Here is a 23331-nt window from a genome sequence, read left to right on the forward strand (position 1 = left end):
TCCTTTTGGAAAGGATAAAGGACATCACTGACAAAAAGCTGAGAGAAGAGCAGGCAGGCTTCCGCAAAATAGATCGTGGTACTGATCAAATTGCAACGCCAGAATAATTGTGGAACAGTCAGTTGAATGGAACTCACCATTGTATATCAACTTTGTTGACTTTGAAAAGGCATTTGATAGCGTGGACAGAGAGACACTGTGGAGCCTTCTGAAGCACTATGGTATACCAACGAAAATAGTAAATTTGATAAAGAACTCATACAATGGTCTATCATGCAGGGTTATACATGGAGGGCAGCTCTCTGAAAGCTTTCAAGTAAAAACTGGAGTCAGGCAAGGATGCTTACTGTCACCATTCCTCTTCCTGTTAGTTATCGATTGGATTATGAAGAAATCTACTGCAGGACAAAAAAATGGGATCCGATGGACCCTATGGAGTCAGCTGGAAGATCTGGACTATGCTGATGACCTCGCCCTCATCTCTCACAGCCAGCAGCAAATGCAAAACAAGACAAATTTGGTGGCAGTTACAGCACTAGAGGTGGGTCTTAACATTAACAATCTGAAGACAAAGATCCTTAAATTAAACTCCACAAATACTAACCCTATCACTCTGCAAGGGAAGCCACTGGAGGAAGTGCAGTCCTTTACCTACCTTGGCAGCATATTTGACAAGCAGGGCGGATCAGAAGCTGATGTCAGGGCAAGGATAGGAAAAGCAAGAGCAGCCTTCATACAGTTAAATAGGGTCTGGGAAACAAGAGAACTATCCTTGATCAACAAGATAAGGCTGTTTAACTCTAACGTGAAGTCAATACTGCTGTATGGGGCAGAGACCTGGGGGTTAAACAAGACCACCATTAAAAAACTTCAGACATTTACAAATAGCTGTCTCAGGAAGATTTTATGGATTCGATGGCCAGACACTATTAGCAACGCCACCCTTTTGGAAAGGACCAACCAACTTTCGATTGGGGAAGAAGTTAAGAGAAGGAGGTGGAGATGGATCGGGCATACTCTTCGCAAACCAGCAAACAATATTACAAGACAGGCGTTGCGCTGGAATCCTCAGGGGAAGAGAGGAAGAGGCCACCCACGAAACACCTGGAGGTGAGACTTTGAGGCAGATGCTAAGCTTAGAGGCTACACATGGAACCAAATAGAACAGTTGGCCCAGGACAAGATTCGGTGGAGAGCTGTAGTTGGTGGCCCATACCCTGTCAAGGGTGACGGGCATAAGTAAGTAAGTATCCATGGATGTGAAAATTTAAGTTATTATGAAAGACTAAAATATCTGAACTTGTACAGTGCCTCTTACAGATATCTAATAGGAGATCTTATGCAGGTATATATGGCATTTAGTGACAGCTATCTCTGGGAATGTTTGGGGTTAACAAAGTACTAGAGAATCATTAGATAACCTATGTAGGCAATTCTATAGGAATGAGAAGTGTACTAATTGGTTTTCTGACAGTAGCTAATGCATGGAACAGGCTACCAAATTACATTAAAGCAACTACTAGTTTAGATATTTTTAGAACAGCTTGGATACTTATTATGGGACCAAGTGTTTTGGTATATTGGCAAGCTAGAAGGGCATTAATGCCTGTGCTTGAAATATTTGTATGTATGTATGTATGTATGTACTGTAAGATGTTAAGTACAGTGCAATGCCAGGACTCAGGAAATTAATGTTGCATGGCTGTACAAAAAGGGGGGTGAATTATAGTTGTATCAATGTTGTTGTTGTCTTAAGACAGTATCAAACAAACTAAACATGCAAAACTTGAAGTGAAACCACCGTTTCAGTGAAACTTAAGAAATAGCATGCCATTGCATTAGCCCATGTCTCTATAACACTTGCTTTTCTTTGAACAGATGGTCTCTGAGTGTTTTCTTGAAAGTCAGTAGATGGACTGTATTCCTAATAATCTCTGGGAGATTGTTCCAAACACTAAAAATTAAGTGTTAAAGGTGAACAAGTAGTACAAAGGTAGAGAAATCTAATAATATTGTCCATAGGTTCAATGGTTTTCACATATGCATTTATACTTCTAAGGAGATCACATGAGATCATTTTTCTATTTTTTCTAAAGGGCTGAAATTTGTCCATTTTAATAATTTAAATATAGTAGACACAATTCTGGAAACCAAACTTTATTTTAGGAAGTTGAATCGTGCCTTTTTTTTAAAGAAAAAGCACATGGAAATCACCTGCCAGGAGGACTTAGGAAGAGAAGTACTTTAATCCCCCAATGAATTCCCTTTTAGGCATATTAGAAAGAACAATAGTCGAGGATATATACAAACTTAAAGCTGAAGAATTAAATTCTAATAGGGTTTATAGCAATCTAACCAGAAATGACAGAATATTACTGGGAGAGTTAAAAATGACGCATCAATAAGGATTATGAAGCCTGATAAGGGTGGGGGGATTGTACTGTCTGATTCAATTGAATATTCCAAAGTTATGTTCAGTTTATTAAAGAATGAGAGTAATTACATTCCTGTCTCTATTAATGAAATAAATATAAGTTATAGACATATTGATGTCCTTTTGGCAGAATATTTATTGGATTAGATGATGTCCCATTATCTATTCAATTTTCTAAATGTGAAATTTCCATTAGTAGCAACAGCTTTTGGATTACCAAAAATTCATAAAGATGTGTCAAGGTCACCATTTAGGCTCATAGTCTCAGGTAAAAAGTCTAAGACATACCCATTTGGTATTATTATAGACAGATGATTGACACCCAGTTATAAAATGATAGAACGTTTAGTTATAGACTCCTGGGAATTTTTGAGTAGGTTAAAGAATGATCTATGGGCTGAAGATATTGTCTTCCTTACTATAGATGTAGTAGATTTATTTTCATCTATACCGAAGGAAGAAAGCCTGGACCTTTTTATGACAGCATTCACAAGTTACATTTTTAAGATGCAGGGACTATTGATTTAATCAGAGATTTGATGAGTTTGGTTCTCGAAAATAATTTTATCATCTTTGAAGGTGAATACTTTAAGCAAATTAAACAGTTAGCAATGGGAGCACCATGTGCCCTGATATATTCACATTTAGTCTTATGTGAATGAGAAAATAGCATAATATTTAATAGTAATTTTTATATAAGCTATGGAAGCTATGGAATCTTCTACCCACTGAACTTACTACTCTCTGCTCTCATAAACTTTTCAAAAAGAAGCTCAAGCTTCATCTCAAGACACACTGGTTATGTTCCTGTATTATCCCTGACTAACTGCTGTTTCTTCTCCCTACAACCACCTGCATCAGCTACCCTTCCCTTCTAAAGCTGCTTACTATGAATCCTGTGACTGAATTCTTCATAATTACTTCTTTATTATCATCTTTGTTTAACTGCTTTACCGTCATATACTTTGCATATATTCTTCTGTAGACTTTTTCATGACCATATTTTAAATGTGTTTTTTTTTTCTATTATTCTGTAGACTTTTTTATGACCATACTTAAATGTTTTTTATTATATATTGTTTTTATTCTATTTTTGGTCTACCATATGTTGTCTATTGTATTATTCATATTGTTTTGCACATGGAGCTTTTCTCCCCGGGCCTCTACTGAAAATGGTTATATATCCAGCTAGACCAGCCTGGTCAACAAATGTAAAATAAAATAAATAAATAAATAAATAAATAAATAAATAAATAAATAAGAATTTTATTGGCTTATGTGTGAGATACCTGGACAATATTTTTATATTATGGAAGGGGCCCATGCTTGAAATTAATAACTTTTTGATATATATAAATAGTTCTTCCTCTTTTCACATAATTTCAGTTCTGAAAACATTCATTACCTGGACACAATGATTTATAAGGCGGAAAGAAAATTTAGGTCTAGACTTTATAGAAAGCCTGCATTATTAATATGTATTTACAATACAACAGTAGTCACACATTGCTTCAGAAAAATAATATAGTCAAAGAGCAAATGATTAGAGCTGCAAGAATGACACCTGAGTTGGAAGATGTCAAGGCTGAGTTAGATTTTATAACTAGGTTGCTTTTAGAAAGAGGGTATCCTCCACATTTTGTGAATGAGACAAGGGATTATGTTTTGGCACAATGGGGTAATGCCTACAAGCCACTGCTAGGATGAGGCTTACCATCACCAGTTCAAACATCACGACCTGTCAATTATGGGAGAGCGATGCTATTAGGATATGGTAATTGCACCAATAAAGTGAAACAGATATTTATGACAGATGGGCACTGGTGGCCAGCAACTCAGAAATTTCCGGAGTTATTGAGCCTGCACCCACATTAGTTTATAAAACTTATGCCAATCTTAAGCAATATTTTGAAAATTACGGACATTATGGAAATTTTCTGAAAACAAATGGGACCTACAAGTGTGGGACCTGTGATCAGTGTCAGTTCATTTTGCAGACAGACTCAATTACATTAGACAATAGAACAAAGACAAATATTACATTTTTGAGAGGTAATTCTTTAACAAAAGGAGTGGTATATTTGGCCAAGTGTGGTCAGTGCCCAGCATTCTATGTAAGAAAAAAGGATATAGCTTTCAGGAACAAAATTTATGAATATATATATATATCATATTAAAACTAAAAACATTAACAATGCCCTTTTCAAACATCTATCCATCAGTAAAACTTTTATTGGTTTTAAATTTCCCCTGCTAGAAAACATGAAAATCAATCACAGGTATGGTGATATTAAAAATCTGTTTGAGGTTAAAGAAATCAAATGGCAGATTAAACTGGCTGCTAATCTTCCTCCAGGTATTAATAATATGATTAATTTGCAACCAATATTAAAATGGAAGTCTGACAAATATACATAAATAGTTTTAAAGAGATTTATTCCAAATAAATAATCCCTGGGATTCATGAAGCTTGCGCCAGGCGTAGCGTAAGCGGTATAACACCAAATATGGCCATCGAGCGATTCAGGTATGATCCAATTCCACGTGCACTACCGGCATATGCCAGAACTGCGCAGCCCTCGGCGTAGGTATGCTAATCACCCCATGTGCAGTGCCGCACCATGCAAATGAAGGTAAATAGCGATTCATGAAGTGGTGCAGGCGTAGTGTAAGCCCACGGAAATGTAAACCAAAAAACACGGTTTACATTTTCCCAAACAGAACAATGGAGCTATGGAAGCGGACCAGACTCATGTATTACAAAGTTAACATATGCCAATGGCTAAATACACTGCCAATGGCATAAGAAAAGATGCACAACACCTAAAAAATAACATTTAATGTCATGTCCACAGTAACGCAAAGTACAACCGCAGGGCATGTGTGCGCAAACTGGAACACAAAGAAAATATATACAAGTGTCAGAAAATCACAATGTAATACAAATCAGGATTTCACCATAATATGCAATGGTATGCATGGTACACCACAACCAAGCTGCAAGGGTTGCTAAGGGTCTGTGACAGTGTTCGGCACGGTAACTATGAATTAGTAGTCAATGCCATGCAAATGAGGCAGGTAATACTGAATCGCAAACGTCCCGCCGGATTAAGGATGTTCCATATGGCGCAGTGCTATAACACCGAGAAGTGGCTCAGAGGTATACATGACATCAGCAGTGGGGTGTGCCACCGTAGCTATAAGCACACTGGAGCAATGCAAATCTGGCCTGGCCGTTGCTAAGCAAAGCTGCAGGACAGGGGTGAGGAGGTAGGTATAGAATCGTTTAGCTGAGAGCACACATGGTGCCCAAAAGCGCATGTGTACGGGGATGAAAACGTACCCCAAACCCGGTAAGCGGATGCACTTGCCGTGAACCATAGCACAAGCAGGAAGGTCAGGGGAAGAAAAGAAGGAAATGCCGCAGTAGGGTAATTGGAGTACAACTGAGCAATTAACACCTATTAACTCACAGCGGGCAATCGATGGCAGCTGACAAGTCTGCTCGCAGAAACTTGCAAAACAGGATGGGGAGGCATCGGATTGCAAAGAAAAGAAAACTGTTATAGCAGAGCAAAGCAAACCTACAGTAGACCGGCAATAGAACACATTACGCAAGATAAGCCAGGTCTAGGAAAGTACAAATGAAAGCAGGCTGCTGGATGCATGCCAGAAAATTGTAGGTATACATGAAGAAATGTAAAGGGAAGGGCAAGAGGTAATCCACGGCAGCCAAATGTAATTCAACACCAAAGGCACCACAATAGTAGTCCCTGTAGTAAAACACATAAGATACCCTGTAGCTACGATCATACATACACACCCTATGACATCATCGGTGTTCACAGCACAATAGTATAAAGTGTGAAAGCACCCAACACACACCTGTGTATTCCCAAACACTGCACCATAGGTGTAAACACACAGGGAACTTTTAAAATGTATATGTTGGGAGCTGCCATAGCTGTGATTCATCACCATGTGTTAGAGACTGACGGTGTTGTGGAGGATGATGCTGACAACCACTGCAGGCCCCAGAGGAGGAGAAGAGTGTTCAGGCCAAGGGTAACCTACCAAGGGCTACATGATCTGGAGATAGTAGAGCATTACAGGGTGGACAGGAACATCTTACAGCAAATAGTTGAGCTGTGCTGGTCACGCCTGAGAACCAGAAACAACAGAGGGGAACCTATCCCAGTGGACACGAAGGTATGTGTAAGCTTGTGAATACTAGCCACAGGTACCTTTAAAAGGCCAACTGGAGATATAATATATATGGGGATCTCACAGGCATCAGCATCCAGGGTACTACACCAGTTCCTGGATGCCATGTTACCACATGCCAATGAGCATATATGCTTCCCCCAAACTCAGGAGGAGTTGGCCAGCAATATGCGTCACTTCCACCATGTGGCACACTACCCGGAGGTACTGGGTGCGATATTTATTTGCATGGTAGGCGCTACATAAACTGCAAGGGATTACACTCCATCAACTGCAAGGTCGTGTGCAATGCCCAGGGCATTATCACAGATGTGTGTGCTGGCAGCCCTGGAAGCTACCATGACTCCCATATCTGGCATGCCTCACAGCTGTATCAGGTATTTGTCAGGGGGGACATCCCACATGGCCACCTTGTGGGGGATGCTGGCTATGCACTGGAGCCGTGGATGATGACTCCTATCAGAAATGCACACACATCCATGCAAGAACGCCATAATGAGGCACACGCACAAACCAGAATCATCATAGAGCGTGTGTTCGGGATGCTGAAATCACGGTTCTGTTGCTTGGACACATCTGGTGGAGCCTTACAGTACTCTCCAGGCACGTGTGCCCACATCTTCATAGTATGCGCCATGCTACATAACATGATCCTGCGGAAACAGCTGCAGCAGGGACAAAATGGTGAAGGCCCTCATAGCCCACCGCAATTGTCAAGGCCATCACAGGCACAGAGGGATTTAGACCACGAACACCCTGTGCCAGCCCCAGTAGGTAGACGGAGGCATGCCCAATATGCCTACGCCTTGGCAAAGAGGGAACATATAGCACATACTCTGACAGTGTAGGCCCCTACGGACTGACACACCTCTCCACCTGCACACACAGTAAAATGGATGGCACACACACACGACCACCTGTAAATTGTAATGTATAGGTGGCCCACTGTGTGAATCCGACATAGGCAGCCCTCAAACATTGTACACACAACAGCTATTGGAACAAGGAATGTCAACACCTGAACAGTACATGCGCCTATCAGCAGATGTTGGTGCTGTGTAAATAGGTTCCTAGGTACATCGGTAGGTACATGCCCGATTGTCAGAGGCCATACACCAAACGAGGCAAACAGTGTCTGCTGTCACCATAACATCGAGTAACCAACTATCGCTCAGTGGAGCAGAGGCAATCGTGGGATCACATGTGTGTAAGCACTGTTCTGCACACACTCTGCACGGATTCCCTGCTGCGTTAATGAGGGGCTCCACATAATGTAATCATGGATGTTGTGTCAAGGCATGGGGTGTACCCATGACAGGTATTCGTCACCCCAGCATGCTCCACCTACGTTCGTTTGAAGGTGTAGCATATTATCGTGTGTGACTCACTGTGATATACATACCCAATGCTGGAGCACATCCAGTAAACATCACACGGACATATCAGTAATTGGACTCATCCATATGTAAACTAACTGAGTTACCCATGTGAGTGCAGTATGGAGTAACAGCTGTAGTATACTCCACATACAAAATGCCATAACACGTGTACAAATCAAAGATGGCCAAGTGGTAAATGCAGTGACCGTTGTGCATGTTCCCGGTCCCATGTCCTGCAAGGGATGTAACGTAATCCCGAAGGCATGAATAATGCATGTCAGATGCAGGTCATCAGATCATGTTTAGCACACGTTAGGGGGAATATACGTTGCCCAGTGCTGGTAAGCGTAGTTTAAATATGAGTATACGGATATGCGCGAAACAGGGCCAAACATCTCTGAATATCACACAGATCACGGTCAATGATGTCCAGAACAAGTGAAACCAGCATTATTCACCCCTGTACTAATAGCACCTTCTCTGAGGGGTAAAATGACCACTGCCAGGAGTAGAACATGCAATCATGTATACAATCACCTAACACTATGGTAGCCAAGATGTACCTATGGCAGGTGTGTAATGTGACAGGTTCAGACACAAATGTGTGGAGTCCAGGAAACAGTATACACCGACAAGTACACAATGACAGGTGTAGTTTGCCTGTCACTTTCCCTGTCATATTTATATATATATATACATATATATATATATATATATATATATATATATATATATATATATATATATATATATATATATATATATATATATATATATATATATATATACATACATATATATATACATAGATATAATACAGACAGAAAGGGTGATAGAGAGATATATGTTGATATATACGGATTCACCGATATCTGCAAATATATAGATAGGTCAACGACATTCATAAAACCTTGGAGGTACAAATAAATAGGACACCGCCAACTATGGAATGTGCCACATACCGACACGTGTAACCACAAGGCTGAAAGACCGAAAGAACACAGTACCGGAACACTAGAACTGCGAGTAATATTATCACGATAAGAAGGGACATCTAGTTACTGCTGCTGGTGTTGCGGTCCATGTAGGTACTGTGTTCAACTGTGTTTGTGATTGCCGTAGTCTGTGTATGTGTGTGTTGAGGGTGCTGTGTGCATTTCCGTGTGACTGTAATGTGTGTGTGGGTGTCTGCATCGTGTCTGTTAGTGCCAACTCGGAGGTAGATCATTACGGTAGGTGTGGTTATAGCTAGCCATAGGCATACGGTTGCCACCTATCCCACGTTAGGAGGGACAGCCCCTCCCTGGGCAGTTGTGTCCTGACATAAAACATTACAAAGGGCAACTGTCCGAGATTGTAGGACATTATTATGTCCCGTATATTATGTAATAGTTGCATTAAATAGTTATGCCTGTATGTAAGAAACGTAAATGTTACATGCAATATGAAAAGTAGCCAAAGTCCTACAACAATAAGTACATATTGAGGATAAAAGTATGTGCTATCCTGTGTACTGACCAAAGGTATGTGTCGGCCTGTAAACAGCGATGTGTGTCCTGCAAGTGTCCCACAATGTCCATTTGAAAAGGTGGCAACCCATGCCAAAGAGGTTCAGTTACCAACACAACTGCAATGACTGTAAATATCTGGGACAGAAATACACGGGACAGCTGTAGGTTAGTAACATCCCTTTACATATCTCTGTAATTCGGAGGAGTCTAGATAAGCAGTGCAGACTGCATGCCCCTCATCCTTGGCCTCAGTAACCCCTTCAAAGACTTTAACCAGAATGAGCAGGCATGATCTGTCTTTTACAAAGCTAAACTGATATGTATCCAATGTTACAAAATCACTTTATCGTTGTTTATTTGTTCTGCTATAATGCTTGGTAGACAATCCATATATATTCTCATTGCTCTTTTGTAACAGCCTTTACAGTCTTTCTCCTCAGTCATTTCTAACCTCCTCTGATTGATTTTTACAGTTATCATGAAATATTTTATATGCTGTGCTATTTATACCTTTTAAACAGCAGCTTCTCCTCTAGACTCAACTAAAAACTCTAGAATTGATGGTATTTCATTTACCAGTTCCTGTTCCGTTTCTCTTTGACTATTACTTTATCATTCCTGAGTAGAGAAGGCACTCTCTAATTTGTAGTCCAGACTTCTGTACAGCCTCATCCAACTACTATTACCTTTCCTTCTCTAATTATTTGCTAACAATACTTTGGTTCCATTGCTAATTTTCTCCAGCAAATTCCAGTCCCCTGTGTTCTATCCCCTACTTGCAGTCATCCCAATTTGTAAACTCTCCTATCTCCATTCTAAGAAAACTTTCAGCTACTTTCTTATATATTTAGTATGGTTATTATTATTCTCGTTAAGTACCTGCATTCAAAATCCTTCACTTTCCTTATTTTTTAAACTCCATCCACCCCCACCCCTAGATCATTATCATCCCTTTCAACTCTGATTTGTAATCTTCTGCTTGTGTTATATATATGACCCTTAACTTCGCAGCTCTGAAATATCCGTTTGTATAAGGTAAACTTAAACCACCTTGTTCTCTGGGAAGGGTAAAGGTATTCAACATAACTCTTGCCCTCTTCCTCTCCCAAATAGTTTGGACACTCTTTTGGGGTTAATGAATCAATAGAAAAAGATGGGACTGCAGGCACAAGTGACAGAAACTGGGTACCTTTGCAAGGTTACTGGACTCATTCTCCATGACAGTGTGTTAATTGTGGCAGTGTAGTAGAATCTTGGGAGTATATCAGTTGCTCCTCTGGGTTGAGAGGAGTCAGCTGAGATGATTGGAGAGCCTAGTGATGACTACCTTCCACAGGATGTATGCCAAGCATAGCCCACTGGGAGAATGCCCAGGAGTGGACCAGAATATGCTGGAAATCTTATATCATTCATCTTCTTTGGCAATGCTTGAGATTCCACAAGAGGAGCTGATGACTCTTTCTGGGTACAGAAAAAGTCTGGCCTGCCCTTCCCACCTTGCTATAACCATGATCTTCACAATGGCAAAAGGGTTGAAGAGGATGGGTGATGGATGGATGGACCAATAGGTATATGAATAGTAACATAAGGCAGCTATTGTCCTCCACCACAGTCTCAGAAGTGCTGCAGTGTGGAAAAAAACATACATTTTTCAAGTCTGCAGTTAGTCAGCAGTTCTACTTTAGTATGTCTTGTTTGTGTAATCAACAGCCGGTAATCAGCTGAGGACATAGTCATCTCTATGAGAAAGTGAGCAAAGCACATGCTCTTGGCATTTATAAAGCAAACAAATATGTCACTGGGAAACTCCACTTAACTATTATAATGTACCAGTCATGTCATTACTTGATTACTCGCCAGAATATTCCTGTTTAAAGATATATCTGACTACGCCTTCTATTTTAAGACATCTAATCTCTAATAACATGTTTGTCTATTATTTTATAACAACAACCCCCTCCAGTAAGTGAGAAAGATAACAGTTTTTGAACTAGAACCCGACTGTCAACCATACCAAATTCCTCAGTTTTTGCCAGTTTTGAGGTCAAAATAATGGGGTTCGAATTCCTGAGTGGCCCCTTTAATTTCCAAATTTCCCAGGCTTTTTCTCAAATATTGTTTTGGGGAGAAATTTTTGCTGATGTCATCACGCACAGGGGGCACACGCAATATCAGCTTTGTGACCAGACTGCCAGCGTGTTGGAATTTGGCTGATTGCTGGAGAGTGTGCATACTAACTGTCTGTTTATTTCCATATGGCAATGTGTGGGGTGAAAGTGGCGGGCAGAAAAACTTTCATTTAAAAGTTATTTTTCCAGTCTGGTCTGCATGCTGTCTCGTCCTGTCCGCAGTACGTTTACTGGTTTTTTGCCATCTCCATTCAGCCATTTGGAAGGAGAGTTTGCAGTCCAGTCTGTGCGTGCTGTTTACTCCTGTCCAAAGTAAGTTTACTGTATTTTTTTACTATCAAGGAGAGTTTGCAGTGCTGCTGATGATCGGAGGGGGGGGGGGGGTGTTATGTTTACTAATTCTGCTGCAAGGAGAAGTCCAGAGTTTCCTGTATATTGCTTGCTAATTTGGTGTTTCCCTGTTCTGTAGTGCCATTTGCAAGGCAAGGTTCTGCTGATCTAGTCCAGAGTTCATTGATTGCTTGTTAATTTGCTGATGTGTGTTAGGTATAACTGGTGGCTAGTGTTACTCAGACTCAAACCCTGCACCTTGGGAAAACCATACCACCACCACTTATGGTGCAAGGAGCTAAGTCCAAAGTTTTACAGAATGCTTGGTTCATACTTGTGGTCTGTTCCTCTTAAAATTTTTTTCTGGCAAATCAGTGAGAACTGATTTGCCAGAAAAACACAAATTGTAAGAGGAACAGACCACAAGTATGAGCCAAACATTCTGGAAAATCAGTGAGAACCGAATTAATTAAGTAATGATAGCCATTAAAGTTTCAGTCTTCCTAACTTTCAGGAAATGCATTGGTAACAGAAAATATTTTATTCTAGCAACTTTTCTAAGATTATACAAGCAATGTTTACAATGTATCCCTGGTTTTGGGCCTATGTCCCCCCCCCCATAAATTTTGGCTTTTTCCAGTTTTCTTGTGCTGCATAGTTCTTCAGGGGGAGAGAAGTTTTAGTGCTCCTTATGCCAAGTTTGCTTGTGTTTGTTGTTAGTAGCACAACAGGTAATGCACTTGTTTTTGATGCAGAAGGCTGTGGGTTCTACTCCCACAGTGTGTGGATGGATTACTGTACTGTGTTGTACATAATTATGTATACAAATGTTATGTTGACCAGAGTGCAGATTTGTACCTATTTTTCATGGGCCTTTTGTCCAAATTTTTGATGTTTCCAGGTTGAGAGTCATGACTAGAACCTTAAGCTCACGCAGTAATCTGACAGGAAAAGTAGATGAACTTTCTGATAAATAGTCATGCTGCTGTTGAAAAGGATTACTGCAGAATCATCAATTTGATTAGCAAATGCATGGCATTGTCTTAAAGTAGCGAATAATACGTGATAGCTTTATCCTTTTGTCGATATACTGTATGTATGGAAGCCTGTAGTTGTTTTTTTCTTTGACTGGTTAATAAGACTTTGTACGTTTTCACTCAGCGGCACTCAGCAGTCTTACCATGAATGTGCAGCAGGCAGGTTTAGAAACATGTTTAGAGAACAGCTGGGAGGGTCTGGTTTCTCTTCTCTTGTTCGTGAATTCCTCGCTGTTGTAAGTAACATTTTTGGTCCTTTGCTGCGAACCTGTCAGCACGCAATGTGTAAGCTGATTTGTGGATAGTGAAATCACTACGCCAGCGTAGCAACTTGCCACATAGCCTGCCCCTCACTAGAGAATGCGTGCCCAGATCCTTCTCCGTATCACAATATCATCAAATCATCAGTGTGAGAGTCAGGGAACAGGCACTATATGCATGGCTTGACAGCATTAATTTAAGGGACAGGCACTATATGCATGGCTTGATAGCATTAATTTTCAGAGTGAAGGGAAAGAGATGTCTTAACTGGGGGAGTGTGTGTGTGTGTGTGTGTGTGTGTGTGTGTGTGTGTGTGTGTTGTGTTTTTTATGACATCAAGTGTATCACTAACCCAAATGGCACTCAAAGCCATTTCTGCCACAAAATGGCTGGGTAGTCTGTGTCACTGTTGTGGAAAAGATCAGCAGTGGCTACCAGGATTCCTGCCAGGACTGGAGACCCACCAAAAGATGATTAGTCCTGCCATCCCTGCCTGGCTCCTTCAGTCACTGAACACTAATTTATCTTGGGGGGTCTGGGTCTCAGTAAAGGCTCAAACTTTCTATGTTGTGCAACCTGTAAATAACAGCATTAGTGATTTTTGTGTTTTTATCAACTAATTAATGAGTTATATTATATGAAAGGACATTGAAAAACAAATAAGATCTATTTTTCTTGTGTTTTATATCAGCTTGTTCATAGGTTATTCAACTCAGATGAGAAAAGTGCACTGATTACAGAGTGAATGCTGACTGCCAATGCCCCTTAGATACAATAATGTCTCAAAATTTACTCTCAAGGTGAAGGACCAAGGCACAACTTGAACCAGCACTATTTTTGGAATTAGACATTTTTACATATTCACTGTGCAAAAATGTTTTTCTTGATCTTTCTCCAAGTTGGCAAAACCCATTTGGTCAAATCTGACAAAATGAACAGGAAACTCTGTGGAACTTGTATTTTCTATAGGAAGCTTCGACACTCATAACTTCCATGCCGAGTGTGATCATCTGTCCTTTCGCCCCTAAAGTAACTAACTTTTGTGGTCAACATTTAGTTGCTTTTTCTATTTCCCAGTCTCATCTAAATGGGTTTTGTGGACTTGGACCATGCTCAAGTAAGCAAATACCCTCTATACCCTATAAAATTCATTTAATAACTTTTATTATGAATAAAACAAAAACATAGCTGTCCAAACTGCCACTGAAACCACAAAACAAACTAGCAGGATGTCATCACTGATGGAATAAAAACAAATCAACCAATGTACAAGCAAAGGTTAAGTGCTTTCATCCCTTTTAATGACAGTATAGCAGGACTTCATCAGAACCAAAAGCCAGCCCATTAAAACTCCTTAAATATGCCAGTGCATAATTTGTCACTAAATGGATTATTAATTTAAAGCAACCATGTTTTAAAAAACAGCCATTTGTCATATTTTTTGTTTGGAAACAAAACCTAAACAAATAAATAAAGCCATACCTGTCAACCTGCAGGCAATGGAAATAGGTACAAAGGCCCTTGAAAAGTAGGTACATCCAGCAAAAAAAAAAAAAAAAAAAAATCTGGTAATCTAATTAGCATAAAATTTGAATACCAAATAGCACATAACTCTGTTTCTAGTAGGAATGTGGGATACTGCTCAGAAATATATTTAAAAACATAGAGTGACAAATGTGATAGAAAAATATAAGCATTTTATCAATGAGACAGTGTAAAATCTGTAGCCTTTATTGGAATGTATTGCAAAATTCTATCGTCATTTATTTTTGCTTCTAAAAAGGGGAGATTCAGATGTGTGTCCTTCTTCTTTAAATTATTGGTGTCACTAGTATGTTAATTATGCAGTGTAGTTTTCTGAGTAGTAGACAGCTTCAAAAGTTACGAGTGATGAGGGGGGATTCAGAAAATTGTGTGAAGGGGTAAATCAAGTCTGAAAATAGGGACATACCTCCAAAAATAGGTACATCACATTCAAGGGTAAATTGGGACTGAAGATAGGAATATTCCTCCAAAATAGGACAGTTGCAAGTTCTGAATGAAGTTTGTCAGGTCTCAGTAACTACACTGTAAATCTAAAGCTATTTTTATCAAATGATACTGCTATAGTTACTGGCAATATAAACATAAATACACTTCTCTGGCTTAGCTCATATGTCCATTCAAATGGGATGAGAATCAAGATTGAGAAAGGGGACATGCTTTGACATTGCATCATTGATTGAAGAAGAAAACTAATAGCTCATGACTAGCCATTGAATGACTCTGGCTCACCCAGAAGTCAAGGCTCAGATGTCAGATATTCAATCTTGTTAGGAGGATCCACCAATGGCAGTAATGCCAGCTATTTCTATGATTCAGTATGCTAGGCAAAACCATTGACTCATCATAACAGCTGCCTCCTGAGACCTTGCCAAAGCAGTTTGCTAGAAGAAATACCCTGACACTATAAGCTGCAGTACTATTATTATTATCTGTAGTTAATACAGGAAGAGCAGAGCTGCATGAAAATCCCCTCTCTTGCACTACAAACTCTGTTGCCAGAAGCACATGCTGGTATAAATGTTTTACAAAATTATGACAATGAATAAGACACAAGGATCTGTGAGGAAGGTAGCAAACTAGAACTATAATATCATAACTATTCAGAACATTTTTCAACAACTTCTGTAGGCCAGCATTTGTTGAAACACACATTGCCATGATTAGTGTTGTGCTTTTGTGTAGGGTAATGTTTGTTCAGGTGTGTTTATCACTGTTCTTTCTTCTGCGTATTATTTATATGTGTGTAGTATAATTATGTTTATGCTTTTCCTTCTTTTGTATTGTTCTGTAACATGGTTATGGCTGAAAGTGGGCTTCAGTGGTCCTGTTAATCTACCTAAATAAACTAGGTAAAAAAATGTTTATACCATCACATTAAACAGCAAGGTCCTTCTAATCAGTGTAACATGCAAATTTACTTTGCTTTTAAATTAAGCTGCTAGCCCCTTTTCATTGTTAGTCATCTAAAGTTCTTTCTTCCATTTTTACCTGCAGATTTCTGTTTGGTCAGTCCCTATTTTATTGAAGCTCTGCACCATTGTTAGGAGTGCTGCATTTTACAGTAAACTAATGACACCAGAAGCAGCACACTTCTCACTTCATTCACATACTTATCCACAGCAAAGACACACAGTTACAACACAGATTTTGTGTTTTGAAATCTACAAATCTATGTTTTCCTCAGGCCCCACTTCCCAATCACAAAACCCAATGCATGTAATGGTACCATTGATTCCACCCAGTTTATTAGATGACAAAATACACTTGCAATGATTGAAATCATCAGCATTAATACTGATATCAAATGATTTGTAAATAAAACAGTCATAAATATACCTCTGAGGCCTCAAGTATGAAAACGCCCTGACCAGGCAGCATGATAGACCACACTCCCAGCTTGTCCAGCCCTCAAACCAAGTGGCAGACCCTCACTGCCAAGGATGACCAATTACTCTGGCAAAGCATTATTGACCTCTTGCTCACCCAGTCACAAATGTTGATAGAATGATCCTCAAAAGAAAAAAGGGGAATGGAAAGGTGGAGGCTATACAGCAAATACCCCAATATATTTGCTTTGGGGGGGTAGAATTCACCAGCCACTTTGCTGGCTCTGGTGAAATACTCCCTTCTGCCAATCTCCAATAAAGACTAGACGTGAGCACCAGTAAGGGATGTCATACACTTGCTCCAGTTAGTTGCTTCATAGAAATGAATTAAACTTGCACAAAGACCCCACTTTCCAATCACAAAACATAATAGATACAAAGCTATTGCAATCACTTTATTAGATGATAAAATACCATTAGAAATAACTGAAATAATCAACATCAGTACTGACATCAGATAATTAATTCATGAAACAGTCATAAATAAGCCTCTTATGCTGAGCAGCCCCTGACTAGACAGCATGACATACAGTCTCACACTGGTCAGCTTGTCCAGTCCCCAAGAGAAGTGGCATATCTAGAGTGCCCCCTCAGCCAAGTATGGCCAGCTACTCCAGCATATTATTATTGACTGCTTGCTCACCCAGTCATAAACATTGAGAGATTGGCCCAGGAATGGAAAGGAGGATAGATCACACAGTGACTACCCATCAGGCTGCAAACCTAAGCTGCCTGTTCCGACCTTTCCTAGCAATGCTCATACTAAAGCCAACATGGCCAAGAGAGAGAGAGAGAGGTTGAGCTACCAGCTCAAATTGCTGGTTAGGTTTACACACTATGAAGCCTACCCCTTTCCAAACCTTTATTTCTGTTTATTTATTTTGAATAACTACTCAGCATTCTAAACTAATCTGAATTGAACAAATCTTGCAAAAAGGATGTTAAATGAAAATTAAACAAATCAGCTTTGTTATATCATTATTCATGTTTTGATTTTTTTGTGATGCCTGAATGTTAGTAAGGGTGGGAGCAGCATAAAAAAGTGTGGAGAGGAGATCAGTAGTAGCATGTGTAGTTTTAGTTGCATTGGTGAGAAAGTTTTTGGCTCTGTAAATTATCATTAGTTTTTGATGAGTTTTTCTTATGCAATTTTGTATATGTAGGTCGAATTTAAGATAATCATCTGCTTCTTCTTCTTCTCTTTCTGCTGTTCCCATTAGGGGTTGCCACAGTGGATCATCCGTTTCCATTTCTTCCTATCCTCTGCATCTTGCTCTGTCACGCCAACCACCTGCATGTCCTCTCTCACCACATCCATAAACCTTATCTTAGGCCTTCCTCTTTTTCTTTTACCTAGCAGCTCCATACTTAGTATCCTTTTCCCAATATATCCAGCATCCCTCCTCATCATATGTCCAAACCAAATGTAATCTCACCTCTCTGACTTTGTCTCCAAACTGTCCAACCTGAGCTGACCTTCTAATATACTGATTCCTAATCCTGTCCATCCTTATCACACCCAGTGCAAATCTTAACATCTTTAACTCTGCCACTTCCAGCTCTGACTCCTGCCTTTTTGTCAATGCCACCATCTCCAATCCATGCAACATAGCTCGTCTCACTACCCTCTTGTAGACCTTCCCATTCACTCCTACTGGTACTTGTCTGTCACAAATCACTCCTGACACTCTTCTGCACCCATTCCACCCTGCCTGTAGTCTTTTCCCACCTCTTTCCACACTCACCATTACTCTGAACTGTTGATCCCAAGTACTTAAACTCATCCACCTTCACCAATTCTACTCCCTGCATTCTCACAATTTCTCTATCCTCCCTCTCATTCACACCCATATATTCTGTCTTAATCCTGCTGACCTTCATTCCTCTCCTCTCTAGAGCATCATCTGCTATCATCCCTAAATAATTTTCTATGAGAAGTGACTTCGGTGATTGTATTATCAAAAGAGAGGACTTTATAGAGTCATAAGTTCATAGGTGTTTACTAGGCTAACGACTACAAGGGCCTTTTAAGCCTAGCCATGCATCCCTTAATATGTGTAAGCAGGGCTTGGGAGATGAAACAATTACAAGCAGGTGCCTGGGAGAGGAACCAGCTACAGGTTGCCTGTGTCCATTAGAGACATAGGTACCAAACCAGGGATGAATTTCCTTTTCCCCCCATCCAATTGTCCAAGGTACACTTAAATTGGGTTAGGGAGGAACTTTACTTCACATGAATGGGGAGCCTGTTCCAGAGATGGGGTAGTCTCTAGAATACATACCCTTACTTCTCAACCTCTTACAGCAGGAAATCTGGACACACCCCAAAATAATGAGGGGACAAAGGCACAAAAATAGGGACAATTTTTAAATATTGCTTTTACAAACTTAGAAAGTTGATAGAATAACAGATTTTGTATTAGCATGGATTTTCTGAAGGGTATGAAGTCTGAAACTTAAATGTGTGTCATTATTTTCTGACTTCAACCCTCAATGATTTGTTAATGATCTGACAGAAAACCACAACATTGAGATACATACCAAAATTCTGAGGCAAAAATATGGACATTCTGTGAAAATCTGGACAGTTGGGAGGTATGTAACTTACTTGTTTCTCCAGCAGGTCCTATATAAATGTTTTTTTTTTCCTGAGAGAGGGATTTGTGGAAAAAGTAGTACTTTTTTTTTTGAGTGTGAATGTTGAGCATGACTTGTGAGTTACAAAGTCATGTTTCAATGGTTGTTAAAATTTCCTGAGTAATTTTTTAGAGGTGTTATCATATGTGCAAATGAATATCTAGTCATCTAAATACTGTATTAGTGCTGCTTGGTGTGTGGCTATGTAGAGGGTGTTGGTGAGAATGTTAAAGAGAAGGGGACCAATAAGAGAGACTTGTGGTATAGTATTGGTGACTGGGAGGTATGGAGAGAGAGTGGAGTGCCATTTTACTGACTGATACCTATTGCAAAGGTAGCTTTTGTACCATAGAAGGATGGGCTGAGAAAGACCTAATGTGGACATCTGAAGAAGAGCTTGCTGAGACAAATTGTGTCAAAGGCTTTAGACAAGTCTAGAAATAAGGAGGATACTAGTTTACCATTATCTCCAGTTTTATTGATAGTATATGTATAGGTTAGAACTACAGTGTTAGTACTATGGGAAGGACGAAAGCTATGTTGTGTGGGGGAGTTCTTCCTGCAGATGATGGTTTAGCAATTGTTTTTAAATACATATTTCAAGTATTTTGGAGAGGGGGGATAAGATTGCTGTATGTCTAACGTTTGTGATATCTGTTGAATTTCCTCCTTTGTGCAGAGGGATAACATATGACTTTTGCCAGAGAGATGGAATGTTGGATTCCTGGATTGAACTATTTATAAGGACTGAGACAGGATAGATAATTGGCTGATATTTTAAGGTACTTGCTTGGAAGATTATCAGCTGAAGTAGAACATGGTTTGAGTTTGTTTAAGAGTAGTTTTGTATAGGATGTGGACACAGGTTTGAAGGAGAAAGTGGAAGTAGTGATATGTGACTGCTGGGCAGGGTTGGAATTAGATGTTGGAGAATCCTTGGTTAAATATACTATATTATGTATGAGAGTTGAATTGTATTCTATTTTGATAAGTTAAGCTAACAGACCTGGAAAGCACTACAGTATATGTCACAACTGCAGTATGACCTAGAGTCTGTTTTAAAACTTAGATCCGTCTTATTTGTTTCTCTTTATGCAAATACACTCATTCTGCTGACAGCTATTTTTGAGTTTTTTTTACCTTTGCTGGGGTGGTTGTAGGTGTCTTGTAAATGATAACATTTCACAGCATTACAATACAAAGTATAACATTTGATTAATCATGTGATGAGGGCTGACTGACTTCCAGTTTAGTTTGGTTACTGTGCAGATTTATATCTATCTGATTTCTGCAATTGTATTTCCCTGTTTTGATGTTGGTCCATGTGGGCAGGAAATGAGACACTACAATGCTTTCTCTGTCCCCTGCTCACAGAATGATAATGGAGTTGAGCTGTAGAATGAACCACACCTCACACTTTGATCTGGTTTCAGATGTATGTACTTTAAGTAAGTCTCTTATATGTTGGGGTTGGCTTAATGGTTAAGGTGTTTATCTCACAAATAAGAGGTACAGGGTTTGATTCTCATTAAAGGAAATTTGCTAGGCTTAAAATTTTAACAATGGAAAATACTTACCTATGAATGAATCTGTGTAAGTCTACTTGTGAAAAAATACCAGTGGAAAAGACTGCCATGGTTTGTGCTGAAAAGTGTTTGAAAACAAAGATGCCAGTTAAGAAGTTGTGTTGAACCTGAAAAGCAGGTAGAATAATTACATTGTATGAAGAAAAAGCCATTTGGATACTTCTAAGTAACTCAAAATCTGAGGACAAAGGCAAAGTGCTTCTTATGTTTCTGCTTGAAGCAGAACAGCTTAGTCACCATGCTGTGTGTTGAAACGTCTAGAAGATTAAGAGAACTAAACAGCTCATACCCCAAAGTAAGGTACCATCCTGCCACACTGGTGTATTTGGCACATAGCTTGATTATCTGTGGGTGCAACTGGAACAAAATCTCTGGAAAAAAAGGAGACTGTGCATAAGGCCTTAGCATCAAAGAAAAGGCAATTTACAACAGAGGAAGTTAGCACTGGTGATGGTCCACCTGAATGTAATGAGCCTCTGACAAACCAGGCGGGGTAACTGCAGGTACCTTTTGTTGGCTCCCCAGTGGTGTGTAGTTCTGATCAAAGGACAATGCAGAATAGATATTAACAGACAGTGTGGGAACATTTGTAATAATGTTGAAGAGCATGCTGTAAAGGAGAGAGAGAAGGTAAACAAATGAGTGGACCAGCCAGATGGTCCTATTCCTAGCAAGAGACAATCAAAAGGTGTACCTAGATTTCCTTGTTATTCATGCCAGTGATTTTATGAAACTGAAAGTGAAGCTCTTAGTTTGACTTTGGTCAGCACCGCCATCACAGTGCATCATTTCTGTATACTGATGCTATAAACTAAAAACATAATATTCCATTTACACAGTCTAGTAGTGTATCTGACTAAAACGTGATTACAGTGTAACAACAACTCAGCTGCCCATGGAATGAAAATGCTGATAATGATAATACTTTTACCAAAACTATCCAATTTTCCCCAATTTTAACCCATTTGGGATAAAAGGTATTTCACCAGAGAGTGAAATTTAACAGTCATGCCCAATACCTGATAAGACTATTTATTTCAAGTGGGGAATAGTTTCACAAATATGAGTATATTAGAAACTTTTAAACCCCCCAAGGAAATGTGTTCTACTCTTACAAGGGAAGGAAATATTCTGTTATGATAAGTAACACAAAGAGAGACTTTTATACAGAAACTGCCATCTCTTCACTGATGCACTTGGGGGTTCTGAGATGGACTTTTTGGGAAGGGCAGTGGTTTGTTGCTCTATGGGCAGGTTTGTTGTCATCAGAAGGAAGAGTGACATTACTTTCCTTAGAATGTATACTGATATAGGCAGTAAAGTAGCTTGGCAGGGATGTTTTAACAGGAGAGTAGTGTTTCCCCCAGACAGCTAAGCTGTTGGGGGTGCTATTTAAGAAGGCATCTAGATCTGCTTGGGTGAAATCTTGTTGAGGCTATTGGTGTAGCATAGTCTTCAGTTAGCATATTTTTTCCTCCCAGTTATATCCAAGGTAGCATCAGATAGCTGAAAGTCTTTCTTGGTTGCATGTCTCAAGATTCCACAAACTGGCACCAGAGGAAAAAGAAAATCCCACTGCAATTCAACTGGAAATCTGCATGACTGGAGAGAATTGATGATTCAGTTGTTGAGATAATCGGTTTTTTATTTCTTGAAAGGCATGGAAAGGCCTTTATATCTTTCAAATCTCTATATTAGTAGCCTGTCAAGAAATGTTGTGGTTCACAACCTTTTTCTGCAATAGGGTTGTGACAAAGGTGTCTATTGAATGAGGTTATTAAGACTATCAAATACTGCTTTCTGCTCTAAGCTGGTTGGCTAGGCTTTTTTCCCTTGCCAGATTACCTATGGCAATGGATCACTGCATGGGTAATCAAAGGATGAGAATAAGTAAGGTATCTATAAAGGGATAGTAGCTGACCCATTTACCAGACCTTGTTTTGTTCTGTTATTCAAGGAATGCACTCTGTGTCTTATGATTAATACATGCATGCAGTCTGGGTTTTCCTTGGTTATAGGAAAAGGGAGTAAGTGAGCTCCTGCAGCCAAAAAGGAGAGATATTACAGTGACCTGGGATATACTGTTGGAAAAAAAATTTCCCTGATCAAAAAATGTTTAAAAAAAGGGCACCAGGTCCTGTCATGTAGGGCATCTTGCCCACTTACTTCCCTTGGGGCAAAAATCCCATCCACCATTTATGAACCAGCTCCCCATCTCCTCAGCTTTTCAATGAAGAGCTTATAGACCAACGGAGAAAAAAAACAAAAAAACAACCAATTCCCTTTCCTTCCCCCCCTTTTAGGGCCAAACAACCAAAGCCAAAAAAACCGGGGACGGGGATGCAAACAACACCTTTTCACCCCCCTTTTCC

The sequence above is a fragment of the Protopterus annectens genome, chromosome 8.part1 (assembly GCF_019279795.1).
Source record: "Protopterus annectens isolate FY-2018-M chromosome 8.part1, PAN1.0, whole genome shotgun sequence".
In the NCBI taxonomy this organism is placed as follows: Eukaryota; Metazoa; Chordata; order Ceratodontiformes; family Protopteridae; genus Protopterus; species Protopterus annectens.